General features: G+C 37.0%; 1 protein-coding gene across 19 annotated transcripts in view; it reads left to right on the top strand.

Annotated features, from left to right (window-relative positions):
• The window catches only part of SOX6 (SRY-box transcription factor 6), a 371,657-nt gene that overhangs the window by 285,137 nt on the left and 64,148 nt on the right, over positions 1 to 22,372 (top strand). The gene's annotated exons all lie outside the window — the stretch shown is intronic.

The following is a 22,372-nucleotide window of genomic DNA, read 5'->3' on the forward strand; positions in this document are numbered from 1 at the left end:
ATCATAACATAGCATAACAATTACCACATATTTATGCCAGTCGGTATTCCTGAAGTGGTGGCTTGCTCTGCTTTGTGTTGACATGAGATAGTTTCTTTTTATTTCACTAAGGTGACATTGATGATGTTGTGTTCCATACTTCCTGTTGTCAGCTCAGGCCAGTCTCCCTAGTTTCTCAACAACTTCACCAAAGATTTAAATATGTGGACCAAGCCTTGTTAGGAATCTCGTCGTGAGGGAGGGTCTTGCTGATGTGGGGACAGTTCTGTAGGTATGGTCTAAGAGAAAGGGCCAGGCTATTTCTGTCCACCCCTCCAGCTTCAATCAACTGTGAGTGAATCGTGTCAAATCAAACTTCTGCTAAATAATTTACTGATATATCACCAAATACACCTGCAGCAGGTATGCATAGTGATGTGTGAACCAGTTTTGATGCATGTGTGTAACAGAAGTGTGTTGCTTTAATTAATCAGTGTGAGCAGCAAAACACATCAATAATTTTCCCTTTGCTCCTCTTTTTTGTATCCATTTTCTCTGGAGTTTCTCTCCTTTCCCATTTCCCTGAAATTTTTCCCTAGCTGTCAGGTGATTGCACTGATATTAACTGATTCTAGATAATGTGTGCCCAGTAATCTTCCCAAATGAGTGAACTTGATCAGGAAATGAATTTTCCCATCTCTCATGGTGCTTGTAGCAGTAACCTAATTACTGGGAAGTCTATGTGGCAGATGTGGCACTTACATGTCCTTACTTTCAAACAAGGAATGTTAATATGTGGTCTTTATTCTTTTAAAAAGAAAAAATCTGCCTTTTCTCTAGATATTTCTACGAAGTGTTCTATGAGGTAAATAAGGAAATGTTGCAACTCTCTCAGCCACAACTGATAAACTGTTGATAGAAATGGAAGCGCTACAATGATGCTAGCTGGAGTTATTCCTAAACAAAGTGAGCTCTAGGAAAAAAAGCAAAACAAAAAAGATTTCGTTCATAACTCTTTCCCTAAACTATTTGTGTAATTTGTCCTTCAAAATTTATCGCTTATAACACTAATGAACCTTGGCAAGTCTTAACTATAGTTGCAGCTGTGTTCTTGAAGCCTGAAGTTTTTATAATCCATTTTTAAAAAAATTAAATTTTAACTAAACACATATTTGTCTATTTTCTTCACTCCCATCTCATCCTACTCCTCCATACTCTCTTCTAATTGCAGAGAAAGTGAATGACCTTTTTTTATACTGCTGGGTGCAGATCTAGTGTGCTGCTGAAGCATTGCATAGCCTGCCTCAGGGGCACAGTATTAGTAGAGGGAAAGCCAAAGAATGCTATTTTTAGTTGAACAGTTCAGCAGATGGAGGCATGAATACTCATATATCTGAAGGTTGAGGGGTTTGAACCATTAATTTTTATAATGAATTTAACCCTGGGAACAATCAGAAACTGTAACTCTAAGGTTACAATGCTTTTGACCTTTAGAGAACAGAGGGCACTCAGTACAGTAAACAATATATTACATTTCTACTTATTCCAATTCTCTCACACATATAAATTTCAGGACATAGTTGACATTTGCTTTCCTCAGCTATTTTAGTGCTGGTCCTTAAAGCATGTCAAGAAGAATGTGCAGGAAAGCGGCCAATGTAATGCGACAGTCATGTAAATATGGCCTTTAAATAGCTAAGATGTTAAATGTGGCTTTTTATGAAGAAATATTATTCTCGGGAACTAGGATCCTGGTGACTTATTATTTCAATGAAAAAGATGTTTTAGCAGACTACTGCTCTTACAGATTTTCCTTTATATGTTGTAATCTTAAAGCAATTTTTTTAGTGGGGCTAATGTGATCTGATAGTGATAGCTCACACTGGAAGTGATTTGGTCCCACTCTGGTACCACATCATGCAAAGTGATGTACCTGCCTTATGTCTTATGCAATGATGCATGCTCCTCTTCAACAAATATAGCAGTTAAATATCACGCAGCTTAAGTATTTCTAATTAAAATATCTCCATGTGTCAGCATATTGGTAATGTATTATTTTAATCCATTTATTTTGTTTATGAAACAGTGACATATGTTTAGAATGTGAAATATATGAGCCTTAAAAATCACTTTATTGAAGAAAATTAATTTCTACAATGCTGTCTCAGTAATGTGTTCACTCACCCAGTCAGTCACTGGCAGGGCTGCCAGTCTTAATGTTGGTTAGACACAGTTTAACAGTTTTATCTGACATAACACTCTCGAATATAGGCAATAATATTTTTTTTTCAAATGGAAAACCCACAGGGTTTTCTTTTCTCTTTTCTCTTTTCTTTTCTTTTTTCTTTTCTTTTCTTTTCTTTTCTTTTCTTTTCTTTTCTTTTCTTTTCTTTTCTTTTCTTTTCTTTTCTTTTCTTTTCTCTTTTCCTTTTCTTTTCTCTTTTCTTTTCTTTTTTCTTTTCTTTTCTCTTTTCTTTTTTTCTTTTTTCTTTTCCTTTTCCTTTCCTTTTCCTTTCCTTTTCCTTTCCTTTTCCTTTCCCTTTCCTTTCCTTTCCTTTCCTTTCCTTTCCTTTCCTTTCCTTTCCTTTCCTTTCCTTTCCTTTCCTTTCCTTTCCTTTCCTTTCCTTTCCTTTCCTTTCCTTTCCTTTCCCTTTCCTTTCCTTTTTTTTTTAACACAATGAAGAATGGTGATTGAGTAAATGTGAAAGAGGTTTGGTGAAACCAATCAAAATTAAAAACACCTACTAACCTTTTCAGAGTTAGATACTGTAATTTGTTTGTCAGTGGGTAGATGTTTGGGTCAGCACTGTGAGTGAGTGCCTGTCAGCAGGAATTCCTACAAGACAAGTAATTTCCCTCAATGTATTACTGACAGATTGCTCACTTCTTCGAATCACTAGAGAAAACAAACTTAATATTGTTACAGACAGAGTTTCTGTCTTCATTAGCCTTATAGAATGATTTTATCTAGCATTCAAAGACTACTGAGCTCTAGGTGGGCATATTTTAACAGAATGTTCCTTATTATAATACAGTGAATAGTGGCCTAAATTAAGGGAATGGTGTGCAAATTTCAGTACATGGAGGTAGTAAATTAAATATTTTGCTTCTTTTCTTACGTAGAAATTTAGGTTCTAGCAGAGGAAGGAAAGAGGTTGGAGAATTTTATTAGGGCTCTGAGAGATCATGCAAGTCCTTTAATGAAAATAAAATTAAAAATATGCCAACCTTGCCATACTTAGGAAAATCTAATTAAAATCAATGCAATAGTTATACTTCTGCCTTTCCCTACTTGAATGTTTATGTCCCTGTATGTAATATCTGTGTCATCAAGTTGAATCATATCAGTGGCAGTATCAATGAAAATGATGTCATTGGTTCAATATTTTACCATATAACTTCCTTTCTTCACAGATTTTCTTAATACACTATCTTCTCCTACTCCTTCTCATCTTCAGCCCTGAATTATCTGACAAAGTGGTATTAATAAGGAAAAAACATCCCATCAAAACTGGGGCTTTTGGCAGTAAAATATCAAGTCTGATGAAATTTTGGCTAGGGGGATTTTCCTAGCTCCTCCAGTAATGGCATTCCTGATCAAAATGAGAGGGAGTCTCCCTATTCATTTCCAGTTAGTAAAAATGGACAGAGAAGCAAACAAATCCCTTAGCTAGAGTAATCAGCCTGGCACAGCAACATTACAGCTGCAAGACCCTTTTCTCACCCATTTAATGCCCTGCATCTCCAATGACTGCTTTAAACAGCATGTCTTTGTTATTCCCATTCTTGCTTAATGGAACAGTGTCACATTATTTAATAAAAAATTTATAGGAATGTTTAAGAAAGAGACTGTTTCTATAGTCTGCAGCAGCCTTAGTACTTATCTTGGCTGTGGCAAGCCTAGGTCTGGTCCTGACCTTGTGTTTCCCCTCACTGCAGGTAGGACACTAATCACTGGACTGTCACCCAGTCTGGCATTGGCAGCTCCCCATTTCTGTTCCCTTCAGATGACTAACCACTCCTCCACCTTTGGAAGTGCTTCATTCCTGCACCTTCTCTCCTCTCTCAAGAGGGAAGACTTTTCTATCTGGTATCTTGGGATCAGACATCTGGGCTGATGCCTATCTTTTTCACCTTTAGATCTTACCAAGCAAGACAGCTGCCTTCCAGGCTCATATGCTTTGTTCCAGGGAGAATTTACCATTGAAATCATAAATGGCACAAACATAAACTCACTTATCAGGAAACTTGTATGTTTAAAAGGATGTCATCCTTATAGCCTGGATTGCAGGTTTCCTGTGTCTCTTCAGTCTGTATCAAGGCAGAAGCTTGAGCCCAAGTGACTGGAGGAGCCTGAGCCCCCAGCGTCAACAAGACTTTCTCGCTGTCTTAACCACTGGCTGCCCCTCACTGAAAGCCAAATCTCTATTTAAAAGTAATTGTGCTTTGCAAAGCTCCCTCCCTGGGGTATGTATTCACTCAGAAGCCAGTAAGAAGCAAATAAGCTACTGATGCATTTACTGACAGAGCACCAGAGGCACCAGTACTATGGAGTGCCATTGGGGGATGAACACAACTTTTAAAGCTCTTTTAAAACTGAGGCATCCCTTTGGGGAATAGGCTGACTGGGAGGCATACTCTGGGCTGGCGGTTGGTTTCCTTCAAGCTTTCTAGAGATGTATATGGTATATGCCTTACAGGAATTAGCTGCAAGTGAATATGTTTCTGGAATTTTATTATACTTCTGATAACTGTGCAGCAAGCTGCTTAATTTGGCTACAAATTACAAACATGTAGGATCTTTTCGTGTGAAGGTGTTAACATATTTTGATGTTTAGGAACTTAGCAGCAATCAGATTAGAGACAAAAATGACTATTAAGTTAGTTTTATACACAAAGGAAAATAATATGCTTCTGTATCATCACTCCTTCCTGACTAATTGCTACAGAAAAAAAAAAACAACAAAACGTCTTAATAACTCACCTTTCATCTGAATTAAAAGTTCTTAAGAGCAAGGATGGTTAGATGAGAGCTTCTAGGTATAAAAATACACACACACGTGTGCTTAAAAGAAGCTGAAGAGTTCTCTTAAAGATTCATGGAGTAGAAAGATCATCACCTGCCTTATTTCAGAGGATCTTTGATTATAATAAAGTATTTCCACTGACCCAATTCAGGAAGAAAGGGAAATTCATAGAAGATGAAATTGAACTCATCAATTCTCTCTGTTGCTATTTCTATCACTGAGTCTTTTTAGACAATAAAATAGAAAAGGTATTGCCTCCAACACCCTGTTTGTCTGAGATGTATTTGGTCTGTGAAGTTTTTAGAATCCATATGATTAAGAAACTAGAAAAGTATCCTAACTCACAGAAAGTATTGGTATCATTTGTCTCTTCTTAAGTCTCAGCATGAAGAATGCATATGGCTGGAGACACACAGAAGGCTGAAAGAGTCCTGAGAAAAAGACTGGAGGGAGGAGTGTGTTAAGGAATGTAGGAAGTAAAACACGTCATGCTTAAATGTCAGGAATTATTCACAAAATGTAGTGAAGTCAACACAATCGAGCATGTATTTTGGTGTCGTGCATGAATCACAACAAATAGCTAAGTATAAGAAAAGATGAAGAAATTTTTCAGGTGCAGGAATAGTTGAGTGTGTTGTCATGTTCACTGGCGTGTTTGGAAGCAAATTAAAAAAAGAGGTAAAGTCCTTTTAGAGAAGTTGCATCATTTGTTCTAAACCCTAGTTTGTTCTAAACACTAGTTGTTCGTTTGTTCTAAACACCAGTTGTTCATTTGTTCTAAACACTAAAAACAAGTCACAAGATTTAACTAGTCTACAGCTTTATTAAATAACACATCTATGACCTGTCCATAGTATTCATCCAGTACAGACTATGTCTTCTACTGCAGTCTACTTCTACACCTAGGGGAGGGCTAAGATCAGGCAACAAAACCATTTCAGTCTGGTCCCAGCACTGTTGCTGAAATACCATCACACCCACCACAGTTCTAAAATCATGGCATTCTTAGCCCAAATTCATATTTACTTGTGTAAAATGCATCAGTTTATGATAAATTTGTAATAGTAACTTCCCAGTTACCTGTTTTTGAGGTGCAAATGTGATTTTTTTTAGATGTATTTTTTATAAACCTATTTGAATGTGTTTTGCATAATTTTGTGTGCACTTCCTTTAAGGAAATTATTTAATTTTCCTTGAAGGTGCATGAAAGTTCTAAATATACAGTAAAAGATCAGTGAGAGAGATCTGCTAAGCAGTCTGTAAAGCACAATTATTTGTAATGCTTTAAAATATCTTTAAACCAGACTTGTTTTTTGCTTCATAAAGAAAATATTACACTTTTTCCTGTATTTAAATGTACATTTTAAATATGTTGACTTACCAGGTAACACGGCAGGCCTAACAGGGGCAAACCATTTTTAATGGTATGTTAGTTGAATGGGATGCTATAGATGCACCTGAGTGACTTTTTTTCCCAGATGTGCCCCAGCTGACTGATAAAGCTTCTCCTGATCAGTAGAGCCAGTGTAGATTTATTATATCCCTGCCTTTCGTCCATTTTTGCTAGTGAAAATAATAGAATGGCTGCGAGCTACCACATGAACTGTTTATGTCTCTTCTAAAAGTAGGAAAACATTACAGCTTCAAACCCCAAGCACCACTTTCAAAAATACAGCTCTTAAATGTGGAGCTGTCTCAGCATCTTCTCACAAGGTGGGGATTCAGCCATGGGAACTGAGAGAGGTAGTTTAAATGGGCTCTTCCTTTTTCCTGGCTTGCACCCGTTTATTATTGGGATGGTGTCTCATTATTCTGTCATGGGAGCCTCTAGGAATTCAGCTGTAGTGCTTTTGCCTTTCAGTATGATTAGCAGTGGCTGGAGAACATTGCTTTCTTGTTCTGTGTCTGTACAGTTCTACACAGGGAAATACTGCAATATTTGACAATTTCTCCATCTGGATGGCCAGCTGTGAATGAACCCATGGACCTATGCCAGATCTTAAGAAATATTTCTAATGAAGATTTATTGCCACTTATTTTTTTCAGATTCCTGATTTCTTTTTCTTTTACTTATGCCTCTGTTATTCTGTCTGCTGCCAGGTTAAAAATCCTAGGTCTACACTAGAAGCAGCAATTACACAACCATCTTCAGGCCTGAATTGATTTCATCCCATGTAGGATTAGGAGATTAATTATGCTTTTAGGTCCCTTCAACTCAGATTGTCTACACTACTGGCAATCGTACCAGTGACATGGACATGCGTTTACTAGGAAACTCGTTCACCAACTCATTTCACACAGCTCAACAAGCAGTTACTCATAATTGCTTGTAATCCTGCTGACATGAGACTGAATGAAACTACTGACTTCTCTCACAAAGCCCATTCATGTGCTAGCATTTTTTAAAAATAAATATATGAAATTCTGAAATGCAAAATTTGATAAGTTTTGATAGCTATCATCCATTCAGCAAACTTACTGTAATTAATTGCTTTTCAATGACATAATTTTATTTCCCTTATCACAGGGATTCTGTATAAGCAGCTTCTTCTTTTTATACTAGCTTTATTCCAGGATACATTTCTAAACATGAAGTGTGTGAAACTGTCTGAATTCATGAGTAAACTGCTCTTCATATAAACTTCTCACATTTACTGTTACAGATATTTTATATTAGCAGTAAGGAATAAAAAAATGATTTTTGGAAGAGCTTCTAAAAAGATATCAGAAAGAAATTTAAATTCTTTCTGTGAATAAATTGATTTACAGTGTCACCAGAGAAGGTAATATTATGATAGTGTAAAGTGAATGAAAAAAATATACTTCGATGCTACCATCTGGTATATTTTCATATTTTCCTGATAGATCTGGTTATATCTTTTTTTTAAATAAGTGCTGCTTATTTGCTTTCTTTGGATACAGGAGAAGGAATTTAAAATACTAGAGCCTTTGTTTGCAGATATCTTTGGAGCCATGCTTCCTGGTCCTTGCTTGCTTTCCTAGGAGAGCTAACAAGCTAACTCTGTTAACTTTAGTGCTATCCACAATTTTGATGAGATAGAATTTATGCTATAAAAATGCCAAAAGCAAATTCTAATAGAAGCAAACACGTAAAGATTTATCTTCAACACTTCGCTTTTTTGTTGAATAACATTATCCACTGGAAATTACTTTTTCAAGCAAATGAAGTTGTCCTTTGCTGTGACTGACTTTCTACTAAAGGTATTTAAGCTTAAATGAACTTTTATTTATCTCTGTAATTCTATAGCAAATACCTAATAGTTTTAAGCAGAGTATGTCACAGTTCTTTTGTAAAATTATAAAAATGTTAAATATTTTTTGCCAGTTTCCAAGCTGTGTATTACGACATGTAATTTGGAAGAATCACAAAGATAACTCTGTTGTGCTCTTCACTGTGCATGGTAAATAACAGGAAAATTGTGATCAAAAAGTAGCATATCAGTAATCTGACAGCATTAAATGAAGGAATGCAAATCTTTGTGCCTAAGAGATTTTATTAATGTTTTTGCTATCCTTCTGTAGAGGAAATTGCTATAGATATTTGATGAAGTTTTTACATATTGCTGCATTGTTGTTTTTTTTATATTTACAATATTTTATTAAAATAGCAGATTTTTACTGCTCACATTTTGTCTTTACTAGGAATACTTTATGTTTGTATTCAGATTTACCTCATTCAGACACTGTAGTATTAAAGCACTAACAGTTTATCCATTTCATGAGATACATCACAAAGAAAATGGTGACTTTCTCAGCTTCACAGAGGGTGCGTTTAAACGTAAAGTCTTAGAGGTACTTCCCAGTTTCTGGGTACAGGTGCTCACCCCATGCGGAGGTGAGACACAGAAGTATTCGGTTCATCCTGTGTTCTGTGCTCCTGTTTCCAGGCACACAGAGGTGAGCTATGTCCCCAGGCTGGCCAGGGAAAAGAGTAAGCCCAGAGATTGCACTGTGACAGTGCTTCTGCTCTGAAGCTGCAGAGAAAGACTGCTGGTTAAACAACCTCTCATTAGGTCCTCCTCTTGAGAAAAAATACAGTAAGAAAATATACACTCAGTTTGGGCTTTGATCTTCCTTTCATAAACAACTCAGAGAATTTGCATGGTTGCATGCAACTATTCCGTTATTGTTGGTAGCAAAACACAAGAGAATAGATACACAAAGTGGAGAGATGAGAACAGTTAACATTCCTTTATTCCTTCTCTGAACCTAATCTAGATCAAGTAAAATGCTTGCTGGTTTTGTCATGCCTCAAGATAAATTGACAATTTTTACATATTCCTGTATTTTAGACAAAAGATGCTTGTTTTAAAGCTCCTGAGTTACTATAGGAGTTTTAAAATATGTAATAGATTCCTAAATTCACCTTATTTTTAAGTGTTTTATATAAAGAGCAGCTCTTAGAACTGCAACAAGCAATTCGTGTTAACGTACTTCTATGCTTTTTCTTCTTTTGTCCTTTTCTTACACTATGAAGGATTAAACCACCATAAAATTAGTAAATTGAGAAGCTAAGATGTCATGGCCTCTTCCTCCATTAGGATCAAAAAATGCTAAGCATATATTGTGTAGATGGAGTTTGGGGTGTTTTTAATGATCACATTGTCCTTCTTGCTATTTGTCTAGATTTTTAGTCTGGAGAGCTCCATCTGAGACAGCAAATGATCAAACTCCAGTTTTGGGATTCCGAGCATTTTGTGTTAATTTTTGTGTCTGCATAGAGTGTTTTTAGCAATACATACACTGACCTATGCAACTGCAGTATCTCACTCCCACCCTCATTCAATTCCCTATTTTGTGCAGCAGGCTCAGTGTATTCAGCAGGTTGTATGCCAGCAGATGAAACAGATGTTTAGGCCATACTGGAATGGAGCAGCACGCTGCATCAGGACCTGGATTTTCCTCTTGACATCTGGATACTGCTGGGCTGGGGAGCCTGCCTTAGGCCAGGAGGCTGTAGGGGCCTTGTGGCAGTAAACATAGGGTCCTTGCTGCTCTTTAAGCGATTAGTGCACTGAAGCAGCAATAATGCTGAATTATCGCTTGGTTGCGTTCTTCTAAGGAATCTTGGGACAAAGGGATAGTCAAGGAGGAGTATTTACAGTAAAGTTGTGTTCAGAAAGACAAGACTAATTACCACATATTAAAAATCTTTCTTTAGACTAATTTAACAGTAAGATTGTTATGAAACTTTTTACAAAGCGGTAAACAAATACCTTACAGAAAAACCTCCCTTTCTCATTTAAAATCATTAGGATGAAAAAAGACAATATCACCTACTTTCCAATTTTATGGTCTGGTCAAATTGTATGAAACAGGCAACAAAATGTGACTGACAACATGAAATTGAAGGCATACTAGTGTTCATGCCTACTAGAGACACAAATGTGAACTTCTAATAGCTGCAGGGAAGAATATTAGGTATGGAAGCTGTCTGACTTATGCATTGATTCTTTATAGTTTCACTTTATCAAGGTGAAAATTGTGCTGTATATGCTGCTACAGCCTAAATTGTCTGCTGCAGCACTTTCCTTTATGATGTGTGTTATTTAAACACAATAGACATGGTATATTGCATGGAAATAGGTGTTTAATGTTTCATGATTACTAGCTGTTGGAGAAAATAGCATTTACCATGGATTCCCCCCTCAAACCCTCAATAAATTTTCATTGTTAAGGCAAACGCATTTAAATCAGGGCCCTTCCCAAACAGATTACGGCCTTTTGGAGAGCATGAGGTAATATTCTGAAGAAGACCGTTTTGTTGCTCTCATTTAACCTCCAGTATTCTAAAGGGCTTATATTTAATTAACACTGGCTAAAGGCCTGACCTGAGAGGCAACCAAAAGTGACTGAACTGCATTTTCAGACCCAGGCTGTAATCTGCTGGGAGAGGAATAATAATAATAATAAAAAAAAAAAAAATGAAAGCACCATTTACTGAAATTCTTTCTAACTAAGCTGTATTTCAATGAGGCATTTAATGCTCAGATGGACAAAGGTATTACTTCAGTCATTGAATTGTATCAAACCCTTTCTCAGAGGCCCAGTTTAAAAACTCTACAGGAAAAGTGGCTTAGCATCATATTCTCAGCAGACCAACACTGTCTGTTTGGAAAGAGGAGGGGGGTGGAGAGTGAAATGAGGTGAGACACAACCGCCAAGTCAGTGAGGATTTTTGCCTCTCCCTCCAGTCAGTGGTTTCACAAGGGAATTACTCCTCAGAAAGCAAGAGCTCCATGTTCACTACAGAAGGCTTTCAATTATTATTTTTTTAATATATTTTTTTTTAGTGGCCGTTACTCTGTTCCCCCGGTCAGCTTTCAACCTGCCTTTTGCTCTTTCCTGACATGGCAGAAATACAGTTTTCTCCCTGGGGGACTTAGGACCAGAACCTACACTTTACATGGCTAGATTTTTGACTCAGTCACATTGGGAAAAATAGGAAGTCTCATTTAAATATCACAGATTCTGACACTCTGAACTGAGTTGTTGCTTTATTTCAACAGAACTGATATTACATATATTCTGTAGTGGTATGATATCTAATATACTGTCTGAATTTCAATTGTATAAAAATTTTATGAAAAATTTTTAATTCATATTTTTTGCAGAGAATGAAATTTTCTTTCACATATTTGCTGCTGTCTCATAAAAAATTCCCATCAGCCTCAAAGGGTGATGCGGGTAACATTGTATCTTTGGAATCTAGTCAAGGTGCTGTAAAACTAATAAACCAACTGCTTTACTTTCTAAGAGGAAACAAATATTAGAGGCAACTGCCAGGTGCCAAATTACATACATTGTTCCAGGTACTTGCAGTGATTGATGATTTCTTTGAGCTGTAAGCATTGTTTCTTGGCTTTGTCCACATTTTTACAGTAAAGAAGTTGTGCACAGGCTGTTGCGGAGAGATTGTTTCTAATTGTTATAATTCAATGAAATCAAAGTCATTTGATTTCTAAGGGGCACAATCTCAGGAACAATGCCTAAATGAGAGTTGCCTGCAAAGCAGTGAGCTGTTTTGATAGCCATTTCTACTTCATTACATCAAAGTAGGATGAGGTCAAAAGAACAAGAAATACAGTTCCCAAATGAAACAGAAATTATTTTAAGAGCACCTTAATGCACATGTGCCTGAAGGCAGGTTTGTTCTTCATTGCACTGGTGCCTATATTTTAATTCTGTAGTGTTTCTCCTGTTACATGACTGTAACTGAGAGAGACTTTGGGATTGGATGCCTGTGTTGTCAGGCCATCATGATGGCTGGGATTAGGAAAAGTGAGTCAGTAGATGTCTAAATGTGGATCTTGCTGCAGGTGTCTTCTCATTCCACTTTCATTTGCTTGTTTGTTTGTTTTTTTTTTTCTGGTAGTGTTTTGGGTTTGGTTTGTTGGGATTCTTTTTCCCTACCAGGACATCAGCAATCACCACGAGCCTTGGGGCTAGAATGTATTATCTGTGATATCTTTATTTAAGAATAAGCTGTATTAATAATATTTAAAGAAAAATTAGTCAAATGATAATTTCATCTTCAGTTTACATTTTCCATTACATTAAAAATGTAAGTAGACATTTTAAGCTAACAATAGTTATTCAGGCTCTCCCAGTATGAGCCCATAGTATGATGAATAAAACCAAACTTAAAATAATAGTGCAGGAACTACACTACATGCAAAAGTAAGTCATGTACAAAAAGATCTATCATTTCTTCTGAAAACATGCTGATGCGATCATTTAGGCCACTCATATTTTGAGCAGGACAGATGTGCTGTGGGACTCCTCTATCAAGTAATGAGAATTTGCTTCTTCAGAAGATGAGGCAAGAAATGTAAATCTATGAAGAATAGATATGGTCTTGCTAATCATTTTCCCCAGCAGAAGTCTGGGGCTTTGTCACTGACTTATTTAACAAATCCTCTTAACATCTGTCCAGCAGACTGTGGACTATTAGCAGAAAAGAGACCCACCAGATTTAGAGCCTGCTGGGTGCGTCTTCATCTTCACAGCTGTGGATTAACTCACACTTTCCAGAAGAGGACAACCATATGGGATAATTGGTGTCATTGGGTAGCTAAAAAAAAAATATGAAGAAACAAATGTCGTCCAAATACAATTCACTGTTTTTACAGCCACAATTCCTAGTCTGTTTAAGAAATAAGAAAGGCAGCGTTACACTAAAAAAAGAAAATCTATTCATATCTGTGTGGGAACCTAATCAGGCTCTTGTTTCCAATGACGATGGCTCCACAGTCGCACCAGGTCTGCGACAAGAATGCTCCTTTTGTGTGCCGATAATGTGGAAGCGATAAAATTTCCTATAAGAGACATATGTGTTTACATCATGAGATGTGTTATTTGACAAAACGCTTTGTTCTCTGCATATTTTCCACGCAGAGTTTCATGCTGGGTTGTTTTGCTGGAAAGCTTTGATTAGCTGGAATTAGTTGCTGAAGTAAAATAGACACTTTTGTTTTATGAGTCCTCTTGCTGAGCTGTAAATTATAGTAAAATATATAAGGAGTGACAGAAAGAAGTGCTGATTTGAACCCCTGACCCATGATCAGCAGAAAAACATAAGATAACTCTTTCAAAGGACTACTGAGAGCCATAAATATTCCATGGTCCACTTAAAGTTAGGCTCTTTTAATAAAATAAAGCTGTTATTTTGTAGTACTACAACAATACAGGCTGCAGTATCTAAAATGTGTAGAGATTCTTTTCAGTATGGGTTGGCCATTATCCACATCAGGGCAGTAGAAGCAATGAGAGTGATTTTTCTTTTTCTGAACCAGTACAATGAATTTTCAGCCAGTAAAAGGAGCTGGAAGTGGCAGACAGTGGTGAAATTAGGTATCTGTTTCTTTGCAGCTTGAGAGAGAAGCAAAACAGGCAGGAGACAGGAATTGAATGAAATTTAGGGTCACATAAAAATTTCCCTTGGCAATATATAGAATAGCAAGTGACAGACATTGAAATTACTGATGTTAATAGTTCAAAAAAACCTAAAGTGATTGCATATGAATAACTGATAAAATCATTGTTTTAGCTGAGAAAGAGCTTTTTTTCAGCAGATGCACAACTGAACATATAGGAAAAACTGAAGTCGTCTAATTCCATCTGTGACTATAAAATGTATTATTTGTATTTTCACAAATACACTTAGTTTGTTTGAACATATTGGGCTTCAATAAATCTGAAAGCACATTAACCAGCAAGTGCGTAAATAATCACAGCAACAATCTTCGTTATTATGATATTAGTTATGGTAATTCATTAGCTGCCTGTTTGCATTACACCTTAATGCCTGTTGCAAAAGTATTTGGTATGCTGTTTAAGAAGTAGGGGCCATTCATGCTCTGTAACAATGAGAGGACTCTGCAGTAAGGTTATATATGGGTGTTTAAAATCTGAATGTTATGTCCACTATGGATAAATTAGGCATGTATAAACAGGGGAAAGAAAGGAATGAGTCTGTTAAAAGGAAACGATGTACATATACTATAATACACGGATTCTGTAAGAGAAGAAGTACTTGCAGTGTATTGTTACTTGTTATTTATCATATTTCTAAATGAAGCACTTTTTCCTAATCATTACTCCAACTTCACACAGCTGTACTTGATCAACACCATTTCAGAAATACCCATATAAAGCCAAATAGTTCTGTTTTCTCAGTTATTTAGCATAAACCTGTGTGTCAAGTTGATGTTGCATGCTTGTTGGCTCTTAAATAGTAAGATACTATTATTTGTATGGTGGCATATACTAAAATGAGAGAAGGATCTGGCCCGCAGCACTAGCAGATCTGTAAAACTTACCTTAATTTGATTTGTTACCATATTTCTTAGAAAAAAGCTGATGCTACTGAGACATCCAAAGTTTGTCAAAACAAATCTATAAAATTGTCCTGGGTTCAGCTGTAACAGTTATTTTTCTCCTTATTAGTAGCTGGTGCAGTGCTGTGTTTTTGACTTTAGTCTGGGAACAATGCTGATAACACACCAGTATTTTCGTTGTTGTTAAGTAATGCTTACCCTGATCAAGGACTTTTCAGTCTCTCATGCTCTGCCAGTAAGGAGGGGCACAAGAAGCCGTGACGGAGCAGAAACAGGACACCTAACCCGAACTAGCCAAAGAGGTATTCCATACCACAGCACGTCATGCCCAGTATATAAACTGAGGGAGTTACCCGTAAGGCCCAGATTGCTGCTCGAGCTGGACTGGGTATCGGTCAGTGGGGGATGAGCAATTGTGTTGTGATTCACTTGTGTTTATTGGCTTTTTCCCTTTCCCCTTTTAGTTTTATATTCTCTCCCCCCTTTTTTTCCCCTTATCATTACTATTATTGGTGGTAGTAGCAGTGATTTGTGTTATACCTTAGTTACTGGACTGTTCTTATCTCAGCCCGTGGGAGTTACATTCTTTCGATTCTCCTCCCCGTCCTGCTGGGAGCGGGGGGGGAGGTGAGGGGAAGTGAGCGAGTGGCTGTGTTGTTCTGAGTTACTGGCTGGGCTTAAACCATGACAAAAATACACTGTTTTAACAGGTAGCACCTGCACAAATATATTGTAAACCAAAAGGAAACATACACTTTTAGCATTAGAGTCAAGCTGTTATAATAAAGAGATCTTGTTTTCATCAGCAAAACTTTGATTTTTCCAAGTATAAATTTTTTAATTCTAGTAAGTTTTGCTTTCATGGGTACGTACGTTTTCTTTAACAACGTTATATGCACCTTTTCTTCTTTTTCTTTTCCTCCTCTGTTGTGTGGAGAGCACTGCTAGGACACAGATGCTGAGCTGTGGAAGGTGTTTTTCTGGTGATGGCATCTGGCTTTTTGGCAGACTCTGCAGGCAGTAGCTGCCTTCAAGTTGCCCCTGGGTTTGTCACATGGATAAGCTGCTGATGAGTTACTTAGGCTGTCTTGCATTTCTGGATGTTGTTTTCTGTTAACCTACCTCTCACTCTAAGGATCTGCATTAAAACCATTTTAAAACAAAGAAGAAAAAAAATACATATACATAAGCCAATAACCCCATTCCTTGCCTTGGTACGTAGTAGAGGTCTCAACTGCAGTGCCAGTCACAGAATGTATTTGGTGCAAGACATGCTAATACAAAAAAAACCCCCAACATTTATAAACAAAAATAGGGAGAAATATGTACAATTAATTTTACTTTAGAAACAGTTCTTGCACCTAGATTAAGATGTGTGTGAAATTGTTGAGTATTTATGCTTCTGCACTGCCTTTTGGAAAGGTTACCTTGCCTGAACTGCTGAAGGCTACACCAGTGACATCGGGCTCAGGCCAGCACTTAACTTTATTTCCATAGTTATGATCTATGACACCCAAAACATTGGTTTTAGCGCTAACCCATTTTTCATCTGAACATAAGAAAAAAAATTTCAGAGACTCTGAGTCCTTTAATCTGTTTGACATCAAGCTTATTTTAAGCACTTCTACACCAATAATAAAAAATCATAAGCAGTCCCATGGAAGATGGTATTTTTTGTTTTGAGTAGTTTCTTTTCAGAAATGTGCTCTGGAAATAGTAAAGATGTTGCTGGGTTTGGTGAGCTTGTAAAAACCCTTTGTGATCAGACAGTTCTAAGTATTATTATTTCATGTTATATACTCAGAAGGAAAATTCTGGAATTATAGCTTTGCAACACTACATCCTAAATATACTATGGAAAAAAATAACTGTATTACCTCTTGTAGTGCAGGATTTCAACAGCACTTGCAGTCACTCCTTAGAGTTTTTCATCTTTAGAAACCAAATTGCTCATTGTCTAAATAGCTGAACTTTCATCTCTATAAATAAGATTTCAGCTTTGCACAATTCATTTAAAATGCTGACAAATAAGGATTCTCACTTGATTCTCAGTAGTTTCATTGTTCAGTTTCATTTACTGTAGCAAATGTATTTGTTGAAGATGTAATATAGGACTTACATTTTCAGTAATGAAAGACTTCAGAATTAACTAGAGCCCAAAAAAATTATTTTTTTTTGGAGAAAAAGTAAATAAATTCTAGCACCTTTGGAGAAATAATATATAAATACAAAAAACGGAGAATGTCTTTCAATTTTGGTCATAAATCTTTTAGTAAAGCAATGAAAAAGGATAAATGTTTCTAGAACACATTCCTTCTTTCTCCTTGAATCAAGCCACCTCCTACTGAATTTCTTTGTGGGGCATCTTCCAAGTATATGTATAGCAATTCATCATGCTAGGCCAGCCCTCGTCACCTGCACTCTGATTATCTGCTATGCTGACTATTGAAACCACTCTCTTATTTCCATATTTCACATATGGCTTTGTGGTAGTTTCTTGAGAATTCTGCTGCAAATAATGGCATCTGAATTATATCCCCACCTCTGTAACCAAATTCTCCCTCACCAGCACAGTCAGCTGAAATGTCTGTAGCCCTTGCATTTTTGTTCTCATATATTCAAGTGTAGCTTCTCCCTTTGTTTCCTCCCTGGGCTCACATATCTAAAGAAACAGCCTCCCTCCTATGCAGCAGTTGATCACTTCCTCTTTATTGAAATATCTTCTCTAAACAAACTTTCTGCATAGGCCTGTCACTGACAAGCCACTGGCAAGAAGGTTATGATTATCATAATTCTGCGTTAGGTGATGAAACAGCCTGTCACAAAGTTAACAAGCTGTTGTCAGTCCAAACATCCCTTAACTGTGTTAAGGCCCATTTTATTTTCCTCACCATGTGTTACTTCTTTAACATTCAGTTCTTCAAATTCTTCACCTTTATTCATTCATTTAGACACAGATGCTGCAGCCTAAGAGCTAAGCATCAGTATTCCTTTTGGGGAAAAAAAAAAATGAAACACCTGGTGCACAGAAAGCTTTGCTCTGTGCTCATTTACTGTGCTCAATCTGATTCAGCAGCACACGTGTATGAGAATGTTCCAGGCCTGTGTGCAAGTGAAAAGTCATAAGGGGAAGGGACCTGAGCTAATGTAAGAGTTTTGGTTATTGAAAGCTAGTTGAAAAAATTAGTTGGAAAGCAAATGGTGAAACCTGAGAGAATTGTATGAGCTTAGGGCCTTTGTCTTCTGGCAAGGCATGAATGAACGCTGACAGTGGTGGCAGTTATCCTGCTGTATCGTGAAATGCCTAACAAAGACATTGTGAAACTTAGATTGCATTAAGAAAGGTTTTAACATTTGGGTTAGTCAAGATGCTCTATTATTAGTTCACAGGTTTTGGGGGAAATTTTGTATTATGGATAATACTTTTTATAAAAAGAGTGAAGTGAAAATAATTCATTAAATGCCATAGGTAATTTCTGAAGCAGAAAATAAAATCACCACCACCCCGATTATTTATTTTTTTTAGTTATTCAGTTCTTCTCAGATGTTAGCTCTAAGCTATAGCAAGTGGTCAGTATGAATTCTGCTGTTTCCAGGTAACAAATCAGTTTGTACTTGTGCTGTGCTGTACACATGGTGAGCACAGCACTTTCCCACTCTTCTCTAATTTTTTTTAGGGAGATGAACATCATGCTGACTCATAGTGACCTCCAACCTTCAGAAATTCCCCTCAGATTTTTAGTTGATTACAGCTGGAATAGAGTTGCAGTAACAAGTGCTTAGGCCATAAGCCTGTAAGTTCATAGTTGCCTAAATGTGAGACTTCAGTTGCCATTGCCATAAGTGAGACTTGCGGCATTTCAAAATCCCACTTTTCAGTGTCAGATCATGACACTAGAAGAAACCTGGCTCTGAAAACTGTAAAACTATATCCTTGATCACATACCTTAAGTGAGCTGGTTTCCAAAATTCTTAACTGTTCAGGAGCACTCAGCAGTTCAGAATCAGGACTACTTATATTTAGATGCTGGGAGTTGGATTGTAAGAATCTTGCTTAGTGGCCTTTTAAAAAAATGAAAACCAGGCTATACATTTTTTAAGGCTTCTTAAAACAATCATGGATACTTGATAGTTTTGAATATCTAATTTGTAATCAAGAGCTTTCTGATTCAGTGGCTGGCATAAACATTATAAAATGCTCTTCTATTTATGCACTAGACATACATTGAAAAGAAGGTATGTTTCAGTGTTTGAGGTAGGTTAATTTTTTTAGTCCCTACTCAGTAGTGAGTAGGTTAGAATTTCAGTTGAAACAATTTTCATTGAAACTTTTGCTTTTGAGTATTAGCAATCAACATTCATTCAGTGTTTGGGCTTTTTCCCTTTCTTAACCTTACAAATAAAACCTTTGCAACCTGACCATCTAAAAATGTGAGCTCCTAAATTGTCATTTTGAGCCACAGCAGTGGTATTTTCAAAAATAGCAAGTTTACCTCTGCAAAGTTGGCATGTACATATTTTCTCAGACTGGCTAACTCCCCATGCAAACTGGTATTTAAAAGAAGTTACACAGCTTCACAGTCCACATTGCAGTGTTTCTAGTGCTGGTGCAAATTCTTGCAAGACTTGCACCTGTTTCTGAAGCGGCTTTGTTTTAAGCAAACAAGAAAGTTAATTATTGTTACATTTGCTTTAATGCTGTAAAACAAATTTATAGAAATGCCAGGCTAAAGCCAGTACTATGACTTTGAAGTAACTCAGTGATGAATTATACACGCACACACACACACACACACACACACACAGAAATGACAAAAATTTCTTTTATTTTCTGTCTCCCTTTAGAACTATTTCTTCCTCACACTACTTGCAGTACAGCCTGAGGAAGGAGTTGTTTATAACAGAAATTAAACATACTGGGGAGGGAGTGGTTTATAATTCTAATTTTATTCTGCTTTTAATGTTTGCATTTCAAGAATCAAACGGTTTCCTAGGTAGTCCCCATAACAGCCTGCTTTTCTTGTTGCTGTCCCTGTGACCCTTAAAGTGCTGTGGGCATTTCAGTTGCCAGTCCTGCTGGGACTCAGGTATCAGTTCACTTGTGAGCCCTGCTCTGGCCAGCATCTGTGACTCTCTTTTTGTTGATCTTGAGATGCCTGGCCAAGATACAGCTGCACAGTGGACCGCAGCTTTTAGAGATGATAAACACACCTTGTATGCACATGCTGAGTGTCAGTGCTGGCAGCCAAGGAGTTGAGGGGCAGCCACTGTGAGGAGAGGCAGCCGAGGGTTGCCCCGTGCCAGACCCATCCAGTTCTAGCTGGTTCCTCAGCAGCCCCACGACAGGCACCTCGTGAGGAGCAAGGGAAGAGTGGGAGGAACAGCCCTGCTGGCAGGCAGCCAGGCAGAGCAGGAGGAGGTGGCGGAGTCAGCAATGAAGGAGTGAAGTTGAGCCTGGCGAAATGGTGGGCATGGGGAGTTTTAGTTTTTGCCATCCAGCTCCACTGTAATTGGCAATAAATTAAACTAATTTTCCCCAAGCCAGGTCTGTTTTGCCTGTGATGGTAACTGGTAAGCGATCTCCCTGTCTTTACCTCAACCCGTGAGCTTTTCCATCTGATTTTGTTCCCCATCCCGTTGAGGCAGCTTGCTGGGTAGCTGGCACCCAGCCTGGGTCAGCCCACCACACTGTGCTTCATTGACTATGGTAGGGGGCTTAGAACTAGATGGTCTTAAGGTCCTTTCAAACCCTAAACATTCTATGATTCTATGATTTACTTTTCTCTAAGAAGGATTGAATATTTTGACAGAATATTTCATACCCCACTTTTTTTTTTGCCCTGATGGCTTACCAGAGAAGGAAATCCTTTTGAACTTTAGTTGATAAACCTGTGTTTGTTTTCACACGGAATTCCTTTTCTGCTCTTGAAAACGCAGTGCACGCTATATTGAGTGCTAAAGTTTTAGTCTACTTTTAGTAAAATCTAAGTAATCTTCCCCAGATAGTTCAAGTAGATGCAAAACAGGTACTAAATAAAAATAATAATTAAAAAAAGTTATAAAAACCAAGAATAAGTGTTTTTAATAGACAAAGTACAGAACAGTGAGAAAGCCATTAAAATTTGGGGGTTTTGCCTTTAAATTGTATTCAAGTTTATTTTATCTTCTTTTTTGTAGTACACTGCCTGATTATTTCTGAGCTGAGAATGTGCAGGCTTTCGGAAGTTTGTGAAATGCGCTTCTTGCTCTCATATAAGCAGGGCATCCTATTAAGCAAGCATAGATTTACATGAAGAATATGCTAAACGGGTTAAGAACCCAGTAGGAAGGGAAAAAAGCCCAAATCAAACACTTATTATTGTGTACTTACTATTGCTTCATTTTCATTCTCCAGGACATCACTTGAAATGAATTTTTTGTATTTTTAATTTTTTGTAATTTTCTAGCACAGGAAAATATAGTACTTTAGCCAAAATATTTAAACACCATTGATTTCAAAATAGTAGTCTGTGATCCTTTTGTAGCCTCTGTGTGGTATTGAAAAGGGGTGGCAGGAAACAAACAAACAAACAAGAGTTTTAATTTGTCACCCTGAGTTCTGACTCCCTCTCCTGCTCACATTTGTCTAGCCACTGAGTCACTGAGCTTACAGAACTGTGTAACTTTCATTTCTGTGGAGGCTTGTTATATTAGAGAAGTTGTTCCAAAAAAAGCAACAATTATGACATAAGCACATCTGGTTCTTGCAAATTATTCTTTATTAAGCTTTCATTTAATTACATGTGCTGAAAGGTCTGCTTTTGATTACTGTATTTTCTTTTATTGTCCATCTGAATGATAGTGATGTTGGAAATTGCATACAACCCACCTGGCTTTTTTTCTCACTAATAAGGCAAAGTTTATACAGATCTATGTGTAGAAGAGGGATTAGGATATTCTCTGTTTATGGTAGAAGAATTATTGATGATGCTAATTCAAGGTGAAAGTTTAAATTTGGTCACTGTAAGGGAATAAAACCTGTTTGGTTTTGTTCAGTAAACACTTTAGATTGGTAGGAAAACTTTATTTTAATATACAAGTCTCCTATTATGTTTCAACTTTTGAAAAGTTTCAGGAGGGTTTTTTTTCGTATTTCCATCAGAATTTGCAGGAAATTTTAATGCCCTACATTCCTTATTAACACTTATAGAAGTTATAACAATCAGTGTACACTGAGACGGAGACATACCTTGTTGCCTATTTTAATTTTTATTACTATCTAGAGAAGATGCACCACTTACTTTTAGTAGCAAATGATTCCCGTGTCAGGTCATTGTAGAGATTCTGGAATTGGTGTGTATTTTCTGGCTAAGAACAGAAAAACCTTAAGCATTGTTATTTCTGACAGGGGTTTATACCTCCTTTTCATAGATAGCCTTATAATTTTGCCAATTTGGTTTTTAATATTCAGTCACAGTATAACCTTTTCCTCATTGTTATGACCATGGCAAGAAGGGGGAAGAAAAA

The sequence above is a fragment of the Pezoporus wallicus genome, unplaced genomic scaffold, assembly GCF_028554395.1.
Source record: "Pezoporus wallicus isolate ANWC-B61680 ecotype Strahan unplaced genomic scaffold, APGP_CSIRO_Pwel_v1 contig_2025, whole genome shotgun sequence".
Classification (NCBI taxonomy): Eukaryota; Metazoa; Chordata; class Aves; order Psittaciformes; family Psittacidae; genus Pezoporus; species Pezoporus wallicus.